This window comes from Rhinatrema bivittatum, chromosome 3 (genome assembly GCF_901001135.1).
Source record: "Rhinatrema bivittatum chromosome 3, aRhiBiv1.1, whole genome shotgun sequence".
NCBI lineage: Eukaryota > Metazoa > Chordata > Amphibia > Gymnophiona > Rhinatrematidae > Rhinatrema > Rhinatrema bivittatum.
Genome location: NC_042617.1, coordinates 83,155,076 through 83,170,037, shown reverse-complemented (window position 1 = coordinate 83,170,037; position 14,962 = coordinate 83,155,076).

Here is a 14,962-nt window from a genome sequence, read left to right as displayed (position 1 = left end):
CCTGACCCTGTCCATGGTCTTCTTGTTAGTTTGAATCTTGTTTTTGTCTATGCACTGTTTGGCCTTGACCCTCCACCTGTATTGGATTCTGCTTGCCACATGCCTTGACCCTTCACCTGGTATTGGACTCTGGACTTTGCTTGCTGCCTTCCTTTACCCTTCACCTGGTATTAGACTCTGAAGTCTCTTTCCCACCTTTCTTGAAATGCTGCCCGGCCCTGGAACTGAATATTGTCTGTCTACTGCTCCAATCCCTGATTCCAAATGAGACATTCTTCCACTTGGGACAATAGAAAATCTTAACAACAGGTTGACATACACATAGAAATTAACAAAAGGATGTTGTTTTGTGTCTAATATCTTTCTTTGAGTTCCAGGGGATCCTTATCCTCAGAAATCCAACATGGAAAGCAGTAATCTTAGTCATGAGTGTGAATCCTTGCTCCTGGGCTAGTAGTACCAGGGAGTGAAATTTGGTGATGGTATCAGGTTTTGGTTATGATAAGGATTTAGAAACCAAAACTCACAATTGTCTTTGGATATTTTTAGCTTTAGCATAGGGTATTGAGTAACTGAGGCAGTACCAGATTCATATATGGAGAAAGGGTCAATGTTCAGTTTTTGGTATCTGCCTCCATCTGCTGGCCGGAGGATAATCCCCACTTCTACAGACTGGTCTGTCAGGACTCCATGAAAGCCAATTAGCAGGTTCAGTTAGGTAAGAACCTAACTGAACCTTTTCTCAGACCATTGCAAATATTGATTGGGGAAGTCCATGAGAGCAAGGCAGATGCGTATGCCTTTAACAGCCTCATTCACTAAGCAATATGATTCTGGGCAACACTTCATTTTTGTGTTAATTAAAGTTTTGAAATCCTTGCTGATGGTCCAGGAATAAAAATCATCATGTATTGCAAATACAATTGTTATGTTCCAAACAAGAGCTATGACCATTAGTTACAACTAACATTTGACTTGGTGGTAAGATAAGGGGAAAGTAGATTAAAGGAAAGGGATGGACATGGATCCAAGGTACAAGGGTACAGCTAGCAAGATATTTATTTTCATATTCTTTATGTAGAATTCAATGATTGGTTTAGTACTCTTGTTCCGACATTGGTACTTCCAAGCAACAATGCAGCATTTAAAGATTTCTTTTCTAAAATGGATACCCTCTCAGAATCTGTACTGAAGCAATGGAAATATAACAGGACCTGCCACATCATTGTCAACAAATACACTGCACTGTTCTCTATTTGAAAATATGACAGGATAACCAGATGTGATATGGAATGTGATATGTTTCCCTAGTAATATAGAATCAATTCAGACAGGAAAAATTGCAGGGAGTGAAAGGAACAGCAATTCCAATGAGAAAAATCTGTTCTTAGTGCCAAAAATAATTTTGCTTTTTATTATGAAGTTTTACTGCCTTTCCTAGTGGTCATGATTTATTTCCATTGCAGTATCTATATTTTCCTTTTACATTTTGCAGACATTGGGGTGGCATTTTACATGTCACTTAGCTTCCCATGCTAGACTACTGCAAGTCTAATCATAGACCTAGAAGTCTAAACCCATCTTATGCTTGTTCACCACAGTTATTAACAGAGACCATAAGCACAGAAGTGGGAAAAGTTATTTTGGAATAAGGCTCTATGAAGTTTATAGATATCTAAGAAGAAACAACAAAAAGCAGTTTTAATTTCAATATCTAGAGCTCCTTATACTTATATTAATACTTTTTTATTGTGATATAGTATGAAAAAGGATGCAAATATAGTGAATAAACTGTGTAATTTAAAAAATTGAAGTAGCATTATTTTATTACTTGTAGCATTAATTCATTCAACAAATCCAGTAAACATTTCAAATTAACTGCTAAAATATAGGGTCTTTGTACTAAAACTTGCACACAAAAATGTTAGCATGCATGCTAACCCATAAAATTGTAGAGTCTATGCACTAAAAGTATCTGTGTACTAAATATCATGAGGCCACATCAAAGCTAAAGCTAAATTGAGCATGCACTGTACTCTTTTCTTCATGGCTCATAAACTTTGTTGGAATCTGTTTAAAAGTAAATCTGGAACATGAGCTGGTTAGTGCTATGGGCAGAAGGTACATCTGAACCCCAGAAGATGAGGTGGAAGACAAGAAGAGGTGTCTAGGCAAAGAAAACCAGACCAAAAGCAAGTGAGTCAGACGTATATCAAGGAGGATAAGGATTGGCATTTTATGGAGCTTCATCCAACCTTCACACATCCTTCTCATATTCTTGAAATGCAGGTAACTTACAAGCTTGCCTTTTAAGTATTACTGATGCCAAATCCTTGGACACTGGGGGCCAACAATAATGTCCAGATCCAATGTTTCATGAGGAGTTGCTCCAGTGCTGTAGACAGTTGGGACAGATATGGACTTCTTCCATCCTTATTCCAATGAGCATATATTGGTGATAATTTCATTGATGCCCTTGTTAATGTCCTAATATTAAGATAACTGATAAATATGATGTACTTCAATTACAGATCAACAAAAAAACATCATACATGGAAGCATGGTATTTTACTTAATGTGAATGGAAATCTCATAAATAGTTCTTTGAGAAACGCAAGCTATAGAAGCTTTAAACAGTCAATTGTATTGAGATTGTTGTGCTCATTTTTTGTAATCATTGATTTCCATTCACAAACATCAAGTTGTATGGGACACTTAACTTTTGCTTGATTAATGCCTTCTAGATGTTGAGCCGGCACAATATTAAACTAGAGTCGCCGCTCTCCCTTGGAAACGTTGCCAGAGAGCACCCGCTCTTTAGTTCGGGAGCTGCCGCTCTACTTTCTTTAAATTTGAAACAGGCTAGATGCAACTTTGCCCAAGCGGCCGCTCAGCCCAGGAGCCGCCGCTCAACTTTGCCCAACACGGCTCTTGTTTCGTGATAATACTTCCTCAGGGGCCTGTAGCGATACTTATTTAATCTGCAACAAACAAGATAAAACTTTTTCTCATGTGCTATATTCACTATTTACCTTATGTTTAAAGTGCTAGGTAGTCCTTTGGTTACATACGGTCCTTGCAACGTGGCGTGGTTCTGTGTCCTCTTTTCAGGTACAGCGTTTCCATCAAGGATCCACCATTTTCTTTTCTTAGTCTTTTTTTTAATATTTTTAACCTCACTTCAATCACAACCAATCACTGTAAACCTAATGTGGTGCGAGCCAATCATATTCCTCTCTTGTTTCAAATGAGAGACAGACATTCCACACTATCATTCATGCCATGGGGAGTTTGGGCAGATAATTTGAATATCCACCATTGTTCCCTATAATTGAGTAGATATTGAAGATCTCTCCCCCCCCCCCCCCCCCGAATTGGGTATATACAATTGTTCCAAAATTGACCATTTTAATTGATCAAAAGAATGATTGCACTGGACACAGTGTTTGACCATCAGGGCCTCTAAATTTCCAGTTTTTAGCCAGCTGCGGTTTTCACGAAGGTGCATTTTGATCTGTCTTTTGGTGCGACCAACGTAAAGCAGTGGACATGGACACTGTCAGAGATGGTCAATGTATTTTATAATCCTAGGGGCAATTCCTAGTCTGCTGATATTCTAGGCTCTTTTATACTGTAAATGTGCAACTTTGCCAGGGATTTCCATATGGCATCTTCTCCAAATAATGCTGTGTAGTTGTGCAATGATGGGTTCAGTATGCAGTCATTTTCAAGAGAGCCACACCATCTGTTTGTGTGGTTGTGCCCTTTGTGTATTTTAGGCTTCCTTACTCCATTACTATTGCTCCAAAATTTTGAAACATGGTATTATTTCTTTACAAATATGCTAGCACAACAGGTAAGTTAGAGCATCCCGATAAAGTGGATCCAATAAAGGTAAAAGTAGCTCAGGCACCTTTAAGTAAAGAGGGACTGAGTTAAAAGTTGTAAATTATTTCTGTCAACTTCTAGAAAGGCTGTCAATACAAACAAAAAACATACCTTGAAATGTCTGTATGCAAATGTCAGAAGTCTAAGAAATAAGATGGGTGAGTTAAAATGAATAGCACTGAATGAAGAGGTAGACATAATTGTCTTCTCAGAAACCTGATGAAAGGAGGATAACCAGTGGTACAATCCAATACCAGGCTACAAATTATATCTTGATGATAGGGTGAATAACATTTGTTGGGGGGAGGGGGGAGGGCATTATATGTTAAGGATGGCATAGAGTCAATAACCTAAATAACCTATAGGAAACTGAATGCACTATAGAATCTTTATAGAAAGAAATTCCATGTGTGATACTGAATAGTATAGCAGTAGGAATATACTACTAGCTACCTTAATAGAATGAACATACAGATGATGAAATGCTAACATAAATATTTGATAATTAGCTTTTCCGCCAGGGATGGACTCAAAGTAGATTAAAATCAAAGTAAGGATTAATGAGTATATTAATAGAAACATTGATTGGCAATCGATCACTTTAATAGAACTGATTAGAAGCTCTTAAATATTTTAAAATGTATAGACCACTTATCATAATTCTTAAGAGGTTTACATCAATCCATCCATAAAAATTGAAACATTACAAAATAAAAACATAGACATTAGCTCAGAAAATCGTAAAATCAGACACACATAATTTATCTCTGCTAAAATTCCTCAATGCATTAAGCCAGTCTGAGTCTAATTAAATACTTTCAATTAAATAAACTCTTAACCTTCTTCCTGAATCTTACAATAGAGCTCTCTTCCTATACTTCCCATGGTAGTTGGTTCCATAATTCAGGACCCTGTACATAAAATAACTGTTCTCGTGTTTCATTTAATCTGATGACATGGAACAAAGGCTCTGGCTCTTGTTCATAAGCTGTTGATGCTAGGGATGTGAATCGTTTTTTGACGATTTAAAATATCGTCCGATATATTTTAAATCGTCAAAAATTGTTAGGGCCACGATACAATACCAATTCCCCCGATTTATCGTCAAAAAATCGTAAATCGGGGGAAGGGGGAGGGCAGGAAAACCGGCACACTAAAACACCCTAAAACCCACCCCCGACCCTTTAAATTAAATCCCCCACCCTCCCAAACCCCCCCCCCCAAATGCCTTAAATTACCTGGGGGTCCAGCAGCACACTAAAACCCCCTAAAACCCACCCCGACCCTTTAAATTAAATCAACCATCCTCCAAATGCCTTAAATTACCTGGGGGTCCATAGCCTTAAATTACCTCCGTAGCGGCGGTCCGTAGCTAAATCGGGGGAAGGGGGAGAGCAGGAAAAGCGGCACACTAAATCGTGTAGTCTTCAGCCGGCGCCATTTTGCAAAATGGCCGCCGCAAAATGGCGGCGGCCATAGACCAAAATGATTCGACGCAGGAGGTCATTCTGGACCCCCACTGGACTTTTGGCAAGTCTTGTGGGGGTCAGGAGGCCCCCCCAAGCTGGCCAAAAGTTCCTGGGGGTCCAGCGGGGGTCCGTGAGCGATTTCCTGCCGCGAATCATTTTCCGTACGGAAAATGGCGCCGGCAGGAGATCGACTGCAGGAGGACGTTCAGCCGGGGTCCGGAACCCTCGCTGAACAACCTCCTGCAGTCGATCTCCTGCGGCGCCATTTTCCGTACGGAAAACGATTCGCGGCAGGAAATCGCTCACGGACCCCCGCTGGACCCCCAGGAACTTTGGCCAGCTTGGGGGGGCCTCCTGACCCCCACAAGACTTGCCAAAAGTCCAGCGGGGGTCCAGAATGACCTCCTGCGTTGAATCGTTTTGGTCTATGGCCGCCGCCATTTTGCGGCGGCCATTTTGCAAAATGGCGCCGGCTGAAGGCTACACGATTTAGTGTGCCGCTTTTCCTGCTCTCCCCCTTCCCCCGATTTAGCTACGGACCGCCGCTACGGAGGTAATTTAAGGCTACGGACCCCCAGGTAATTTAAGGCATTGGGGGGGGGGGGGGGTCGGGAGGGTGGGGGATTTAATTTAAAGGGTCGGGGTGGGTTTTAGTGTGCCGTGTTTTAGTGTGCCGTGTTTTAGTGTGCCGCTGGACCCCCAGGTAATTTAAGGCATTTGGGGGGGGGGGGGTTCGGGAGGGTGGTGGATTTAATTTAAAGGGTCGGGGGTGGGTTTTAGGGGGTTTTAGTGTGCCGGCTCACGATTTTAACGATTTTCATGATACTTTACACACCCAAACGGCAACAATACGATTCCCTCCCCCTTCCAGCCGAAATTGATCGTTAAGACGATCGAGGACACGATTCACATCTCTAGTTGATGCCTGAAGGGATAATCGCCTGTGGAATTTTCTTCATTGTGGTATTTGTGGAGTATTTTTGCCTTTTTACCATCTTTTGGACACTTTGGGCATCCTGGATTACTATTTTATATTTCTGTTCCTGCTTTTTTCTACATGTGGGTTTAAATACAACTTTGGAAAAGACTTTGAAGTTTTCAGATAGGTACATTTATACTTATACTTATATAAAACTATAAAACCAAAAAAGCACTGTGTGATCTGAGAGATATTACTAGAGATATGAATCGGAACCGGAATTGGTTCGGTTCCGGTTCCGATTCAAATCTTACAATTTTTATAGTCCGGCATGATTGGTTTTTTTGTTTATCGGCTGCGCCCGAGCTGATAAACAAAAAACTCACCCAACCCTTTAAAAATGACCCCTTTGCTTCTCGAACCACCCCAAAACCATTTTAAAATTACCTGGTGGTCCAGTGGGGGTGCGGGGAGCAATCTCCCGCTCTCGGGCCATCAGCTGCCACTAATAAAAATGGCGCCGATGGCCCTTTGCCCTTTCCATGTGACAGGGTATCTGTGCCATTGGCCCCTGTCACATGGTAGGAGCACTGGATGGCCGGAGCCATCTTTAAAGATGGCACCGAAGATGGCGCCGGCCATCCAGTGCTCCTACCATGTGACAGGGGCCGGCCAATGGCATGGATACCCTGTCACATGGTAAGGGCAAAGGGCCATTGGTGCCATTTTTATTAGTGGCAGCCAAAATGGCGCCAATGGCCCGAGAGCAGATCGGTCCTGGGGCTTCCACTGGACTACCAGGTACTCATAAAAAGTTTTGGGGGGTTCGGGAGGGTGGGTTTAGGGGTTGTTTTGGTGTGCCGGTTTTCCCGCCCTCCCCCCAAATAACTCCCGTTAGTGGACACTAACCCATTAACGATTTTTCAGGATAAATCGGGGGAATTTCTATTGAATCACACACTCTAACGATTTTTGACGATTTAAAAAATATCGGATTATTTTTTTAAAATCGTCAAAACACGATTCACATCCCTAGATATTACAGTGGTATATGATTTGAAAACATGTGGCCTAAATTTATTGCTTTGTTAAGCACAGTATATAATACTACTTTTCAATATTTTGCCACAATAATATGCTCTGTTCCTCATCCTTTTGGTGATTTGAGTATATTGTGGTGTGGGCATTGTTTCTGCTGTTTTGTGGATTGTAATTTCTCCTTACTCCCATAGCAACCTTAATTAACAAAATTAAGATGCGTATAACAGTCCAGTCTTGCATTCTTTTGCAATAAGTGCCGCATTTTTTAATATCTACAGGTAGGTGGCAGGTTGTATATGTGCACTTCATGCAAAGAGCTCCTAGCTTTCAGAGAACAAATCCAATCTCCAGAGTCTAGAGTATCTGACCTGGAGAAGCTGAGGCAGACAGAGAGGTATACAGTAGGGATGTGCATTCATTTTTGCCAAGATGGATTTTCCCCGAACTTTGGGGAAAATTCATTGTTCGGTTTAGCGTGAGGGGGGGGAGGGGCATATTTATTTAAAAAAACAAACAAACCCACCCCAACCCTTCACATTTAGTTAATTACAAACCCCCACCCTGCCGACCCCCCCCCCAAAAAAAAAAAACTTGCCAGTAAACAAAATGGCACCGGTGGCCCTTTGCACTTACCATGTGACAGGGGGTACCTGTGCCATTGGTCGGCCCCTGTCACATGGTAGAAGCAATGGACGGCTGGCACCATCTTAGAACCACTGAGTGCATGTTTTCATGTATTCACAAAATATATATGCTTGCACAATCAATAAAAATTATCACAGTGGATTGAAACTTCATGACTTTTAATCATTTATGCCAATCTTAGATTTTGAATAATTCCTCCTTCAGTTTTCTTCCAAATATTGAATACCCTAGAATCGCTGTGTGTACATTTTTGTGCACAGGAGTTTGTACTGTACTATTTACTGTATTATACTGACATTCAGTGTTAGCTTGTGGTATCTCATGGCTTGGATTCTCTGCTATCTATATGGTTCACTTTTTTTGTCATTGTGTTTTTGAGCCACTTTGAGCCACTTATCAACCATCAAAAGCACATTTATTTATTTGTTTATGTATTTGTTTTTATATACTGATATTCATAAAACATCATACTGGTTCACAACATTTAAAATACATAAATAACAATTTCATTAAAATCTAACCTCATATAGTATCATATACAATTAATATATAAATCTAAAATAGCTAATGCTTAAAATACTACAATAAAATAACATAAAATGACATCATGTTTCAAGTTTGTGAGGGTCCATTTGGAAGCCTTCCTTTGACACTATGTAGCCTAGAAAAGGCACAGAGTCTTTGTGAAATTCACACTTAGAGAGTTTGGCTTACAGCCGGTGTTCGCGGAGACGATGGAGTATTTGCTTAACATCTGCAATGTGGATGTACAAATCCTGGGAGAAGATGAGTATATCATCCAGATAGACCACAACATTCTTGTACAGCAGATCCCACAAGATGTCGTTCATCATATTTTGGAAAATGGTGGGTGCATTGCACAACCCGAATGTCATTACAAGATACTCGAAGTGGACATCTCGCATACTGAAGGCTGTTTTCCAATCATCGCCGCTCCGAATGCGAATGAGGTTGTAGGCCACCTTCAGGTCAAGCTTTGAAAATATCTTGGCCCCTTGCGGCCTGTCAAACAGCTCCGAGATTAACGGCAAGGGGTAACAGTCTGTGATCGTGATTTCATTTAGACCTCGGTAATCGATACATGGACATAGAGTACCACCCTTCTTCCCCACAAAGAAAAAGCCTGCGCTGGCTGGCGACTTTGATGGTCAGATAAAGCCCTTCTAGAGATTTTCTTCAATGTATTTTGACATTGCTTTATTCTCGAGAGCTGATAGAGGGTACACTCTTCCCTTCGGTGGCTCAGTGTTGGGCTTCAGTTTTATGGCACAGTCATAAGGCCTATGTGGAGGAAGAATATCAGACGCTTCTTTGGAGAACACATCCCTGAAAGATGCATATTGGGACGGCAGTCCTGGCATCGCTGGAGTCGTAGGCATGCATATAATAGGCGCAATCTCCTTAAGTCACTTCCCATGACATTCTGGGCCCCAGCGGGAGAGGTCCAAGGATGCCCAATCAAATTGGGGTTGGTGCACTTGCAGCCAGGGTAACCCCAGGACGATAGGGTGCATGGCCTTTTTCAGTACAAAGAAGGAGAGTGACTCCATATGGAGAGCTCTGGTGCGGAGAGTAACTGGAACGGTTTGGTAAGTCACATCACCAGGTAAGGGCTCTCCATGAATGAAGTATAACAGTAGTAGATCTTTTAATTTGATGAGGGGGTTCCTCAAGTATTCCACTAGATGTCTGAGAATGAAGTTGCCTCCTGCTCCTGAGTCCACTAGGGCAGGAGTCTGAACCGTGACCGGTCCATAGGTCAAGGAGACTGGGAGAGAGAGCGGAGGAGAGGGCTCAGTATGGCCTAAGAACAGTCTGTTTTCCGGACAAAAGGAGCATGTAGAGACATCATGGCCTGGCTGATCACAGTACATGCAAAGGCTGTGCTTCTTCCGAAGTCTTCGTTCTTTAGAAGTCAAACGTCCATGACCAAGTTGCATCAGTTCATCTTTATCAGCAGCAATGATTACTGGAACCATCCGAGGTGCAAATGCAGCACTAGCCTGTTTCAACCCAGGTAACACCTTAGGCCAGTGTTCCTTCACCTTGTCCCGGAGCCAGTGATCAATCCGAGTGGCCAAGGCTACGAATTCGTCCAGCGAGCCAGGTGTTTCACAAGCAGCCAGCTCGTCCTTTAAACAGGTATCCAGGCCTCTACAAAAGAGAGTCTTGAGACATTTGGGGTCCCAGTGGAGTTCTGCTGCAAGAGTTTTAAACTCTATGGCAAATTCAGCCAAAGATCTGTTGCCTTGCTTCAATTCAACCAAAGCAGAACCAGCTAAAGAAGTTCAAGCAGGGTCTTCGAAAATGGATTTAAACAAGTACATAAATCCTTCTATGTCCTGCAAAATGGGGTCCTTGCATTCCCACAAGGTAGATGCCCAAGGCCCTACCATCCTGGTATGAAAGGATGTAGGTAGTCTTGGAGAGAGCTGTAGGAACAATGATGGCTGTAAGGCAAAATGCATGCAGCACTGGTTTAAAAAGCCCCGGGTCTTCTGGATTTCTCCAGAAAAGCAGATTGGAGCCACCAGTGGTACAGCAGTCTTTAAAGTTACCTCCTGTAACTAACCTTCATCTTTGGAAGCTGTGCCTTGAACCTTCTGTGTGTGTAGCTCATGAAACGCTGAAGTATGTTTCTCCAAGGCGACTTGCTGCTCCACAATGCGCTGGGCCAGGCCCGGTATGGCCTGCAAGGCATTGAGTTGTGCCGGATCCATGGAGTTAGCAATCTGTTATTGTTTGGGATAGTTGTGGCTGGATCCTTGGGCCGATGGCAGATGACCATGCCCCTGGGGGAAGATCCCGAGAGGGACCACCGGTCAGGCTCAGAGTTTGGAGACAGAGACACACAATTCTTTTATTAAACAGTATATTGAACCACCAGAGGTGGCAGTAGTCAGCTGGAAGTGCCCGGCTGGGCTGTAGTCCCTCAGAATCTGGAACAGTGATCCCAGGATGGCAGAGCTGTAGAGAAAGATGGTAACTCACTGGTGTTGTAGGCAGTGATGACTTCCTGGCAGAAGTGGTATTCAGAAGCAGGTCCGAGAACGTGGGCCCTCGAGGAGCGAGTACCGGTTCCAGACTGTGACCTGAAAGGCAAAAGAGAAACGAGGCCCCTGAGGAGCGGGTACCCCTTGTAAATCCGAGGAGGCAGAGCAGCTATGAGCATAAGCAACCTTTCCTTTCCTTCCTTGCTAACTCGATTAGTTCAGAGAACTTAAATATCCGGTGCGGATGACGTCATCTCAGGGGGACGCCCCTGAGGTTCGCCCCACTGCTTGTACTTGAGTCGGGGCCGTGCCGCGCGTGTGCCCTTAGGCTTCTGGGAAACATGGCTGAGTGCAGTGTCTTGCCGGTCCAGGGATGCCGGAGGAGGGCGGCAAGATGACGCCATGGCAGCCAAACATCCAACAAGCAAAGAGGGAGTTGCCACAGAGGTAAGGTGTGCGGGGTGGAGGACGTCGGGCAGCGATGGTCGCAACAGCACGATGACTGCTGGAGACACCTGGCGTCCCCACTGGACTAACTGTAGGGATTGCCAATCAAATTGAGGTCCGTGCAGCTGGAGCCATGGAATGCTGAGGATTACTGGGTGCGAGGAACACTTCAGGACATATAGTGAGATCTCTTCTTCATGGAGGGTTCCCATGGAGAAGCGGAAGGTGATGGTGCGATGAATGATGCATCCAGGGAGGTGCTCTCCCTGGATAGAAGCAATATGAAGTGGTATATCCAGAGGGATTTGAAGGAGTGTGACGATATCGTCCAGGATGAAATTTCCACTCGCCCCAGTGTCCACAAGGGCTGTGGTGGCAAAGGATTGTGACTCTCTGGAGAGAGACACAGGGACCGTGACAATAGCGCCCAAGCTCGGGATCCCCGTCGGGCTCAGGCTCTGCAGTTTCCTGTACGCACTGGGCAGGCTTGTAAGATGTGGCCGGAGCCGCCACAGTACAGGCAAAGACCCTCCTTCTTACGTCGAAGGCGCTCTGTAGGAGACAAGCACCCACGGTTGATCTGTTTCGGCTCTTCTGTAGAAGGAGGAGGCGCTGGTAAGGCCTTTAGTTGAGGGCTAGTAGCTCTTACTTCCTGATGCTGTTGACGCATGCGATGATCGATCTTGCCAACCAAGGAGATGATATCATCTAGAGATGTGGGAATCTCGCGAGCTGCTAGCTCATCCTTGAGGGCAGGAGATAAGCCATCCAGAAAGATTGCTCTTAGGCAGTTCTCTTGCCATCCCAGTTCTGTGGCTATTGTCCTGAATTCTACCATGAATTCAGTGAGCGAATGCGAGCCTTGATGGAGATGGAGAAGCTGATGACCCGCAACCACCTGTCGGCCGGGTCCTGGAAGGTCCGCTTGAAGCTGGAGATGAAGTGGGAGAGATGATGGAGGATGTCATCCGAACGTTCCCAAAGTGGAGAAGCCCATGCCAGGGCCTTCCCCTCAAGGCGTGAGAGGATAAAGGTGATCTTTGTATTTTCACATGGAAACAGCTCAGGCTGTAGGGTGAACTGCATAAAACATTGGTTGAGGAAGCCTTGACAGAGGTGCGGATCCCCATTGAAGTGGGGTGGAGCAGGAAGGGCCAGAGATGCCCATGAGGGCATGGGTTGAACCCAGCCCCTCGAGTTGGCCTTAAGAGAATCCTTGAGTTGAGACCATATTTTCTCTTCGGACAAAGTCAATGCTTTTAGTGTTTGCTGTTGTTCTCGGACATGAGCTGCTAGGCCAGGGATGGCCTGCAAGCCAGGAGACTCCACAGAGTCCATGGTCTTGGCAACCTGCTGTGCTGGGAGTGGACCCTTGGCCTGTTGCAGGATTGGTACGGCCCTTCGGTCGGACCCGGAGAGCGCCTGTCACCAGGAGGCAGAGCACAGGAGGAGACAGAGGCTAGCTGGAGCTTCACCAATAGCAACCCAGGGTTCCCTCAGGTTGAGCCCTTGTTTACCCAGACCGCCTGGTTATAGGTGGGCCTTGCAGGGTCTCCAAGGCAGAGAGTTCAAGGGAGTACCACCACGAACAAGTGTGCATGGTTGGTGTTCAGGCAGAGATGTCCAGTGGTCGCAGGAGGCCAAAAGAGAATGTCTGAGTGTATGGTGAGGATCAAGGCCAGAGTATGCTTCAGAATGGTCAACCAGGCAGGGTCGGTAACAGTGGTTAATCCGGGTGTAGTCAGGTCAAGCGTAATCGGAGTTCCAGAAAGAGGTTAGGTCAGGCGGCGATCAAAGAGTAGTCGGAGTTCCAGGCAGAGGTCAGGTCAGGCAGCAATCAAGAGAATAGTCAGAGTTCCAGGCAGAGGTCAGGTCAGGCAGCAATCAAGAGAGTAGTCATGGAACAGGCAAAGGTCAGTACCATGAGATCAGTCCAAAGGGTACTACCAGGAATGGAGAGATGAAGGAACAGGAGACACTGGAGACACTGGAACAGGAGACACTGGAGACGCTGGGACAGGAGACACTGGAGATGCTGGAACAGAAAATATTGGAACAGAGACGCTGAAACAGATGACTAGAACAGGAGACACAGGAGATGCTGGAACAGGAGACACAGGAGACACTGGAACAGGAGACACAGGAGACGCTGGAACAGGAGACACTGGAGAAGTTGGAACAGGAGACACAGGAGACACTGGAACAGAGATGCTGGAACAGAAGACTGGAAACAGGAGACACAGGAGCAAGACACTGGAATGCAAGAAGGCAAACTAGAGACTAGAGGAGTGCATTCGTTTCGACGTATTGTGAATCTGCAACGTATATGCCATATTTGTTGTATTTGTGGGGATTCCAAAACGTATGGCGAACCCCCACGAATACAACGGATCACCAACAAATAGGCCCCCCACCCTCCTGACCCCCCAAGACTTGCCAAAAGTACCTGGTGGTCCAGCGGGGTTCCTGGAGTGATCTCGTGCACTCGGGTCGTCGGCTGCCGGTATTCAAAATGGCGCCGATAGCCCCTGTGACATATTAAGGGCAAAGGCTATTTGCACCATTTTGAATACCAGCAGCCGACAACCTGAGTGCAGGAGGTCACTCCAGAACCCCCGCTGGACCACCAGGGACTTTTGGCAAGTCTTGGGGGGGACTCCTGACTTAAGACACTCCTTGTGCTGCTTGGCCCCTTTATCAGTACCTGCCTTTTAGGATTTTCTGACACCTTCTCTGCTTTGTTCACCCTTCATGTGTTACACTTGAGCTATGGTCCGGTGTCGAGAAAACCACCCAAAAGGGTGGCTCCAGGTGGAGAGAGACAGGGATGGCTGGAAGGTCTCTGACGATGGCTGTGAATATGTGGAGCCTGGTATTGGCTGGGACAAAGTCCAAGTCCAGGCTGGGTCTAGGTAGGCGGCAGGCAAACAGCAACAGGGTCCAGGCTGGGTCAGGGCAGGTGGCAGGCGAACAGTGTCAAGTCCAGGCTGGGTCAGGGCAGGCAGCAGGCAAACAGTGTCAGGGTTCGGGCAGGGTCAAGGAACCTTATAGCAAGGTAGAAAGCCCAAAGGCCACACACACACAGCAAGGCAAGGCAGAGGGCCCGAAGGTCATACACACACAGCAAGGCAAGGCAGAGAACCCGAAGGCCACACACACACACAAAGCAAGGCAAGGCAGAGGGCTCGAAGGCCACACACACACACAGCAAGGCAGGGCAGAGGGCCCGAAGGCCACACACACACACAGCAAGGCAGGGCAGAGGGCCCGAAGGCCACACACGCACAGCAAGGCAAGGCAGAGGGCCCGAAGGCCACACGCCCAGCAAGGCAAGGCAAAGCAAGGCAGAAGGCCCGAAGGCCACACACACAGCAAGGCAAGGCAAAGAAGGCAGAAGGCCCGAAGGCCACACACACTCAAGGCAAGGCAAAACAAGGCAGAAGGCTAGAGCAGTGCTGCTAGGCGAGCTCGATGCTGAAGCACCGAGGGAACTGCAACGACCAGGGTTATAAGGGGAATCCAGAACATAGAAGAGAAAA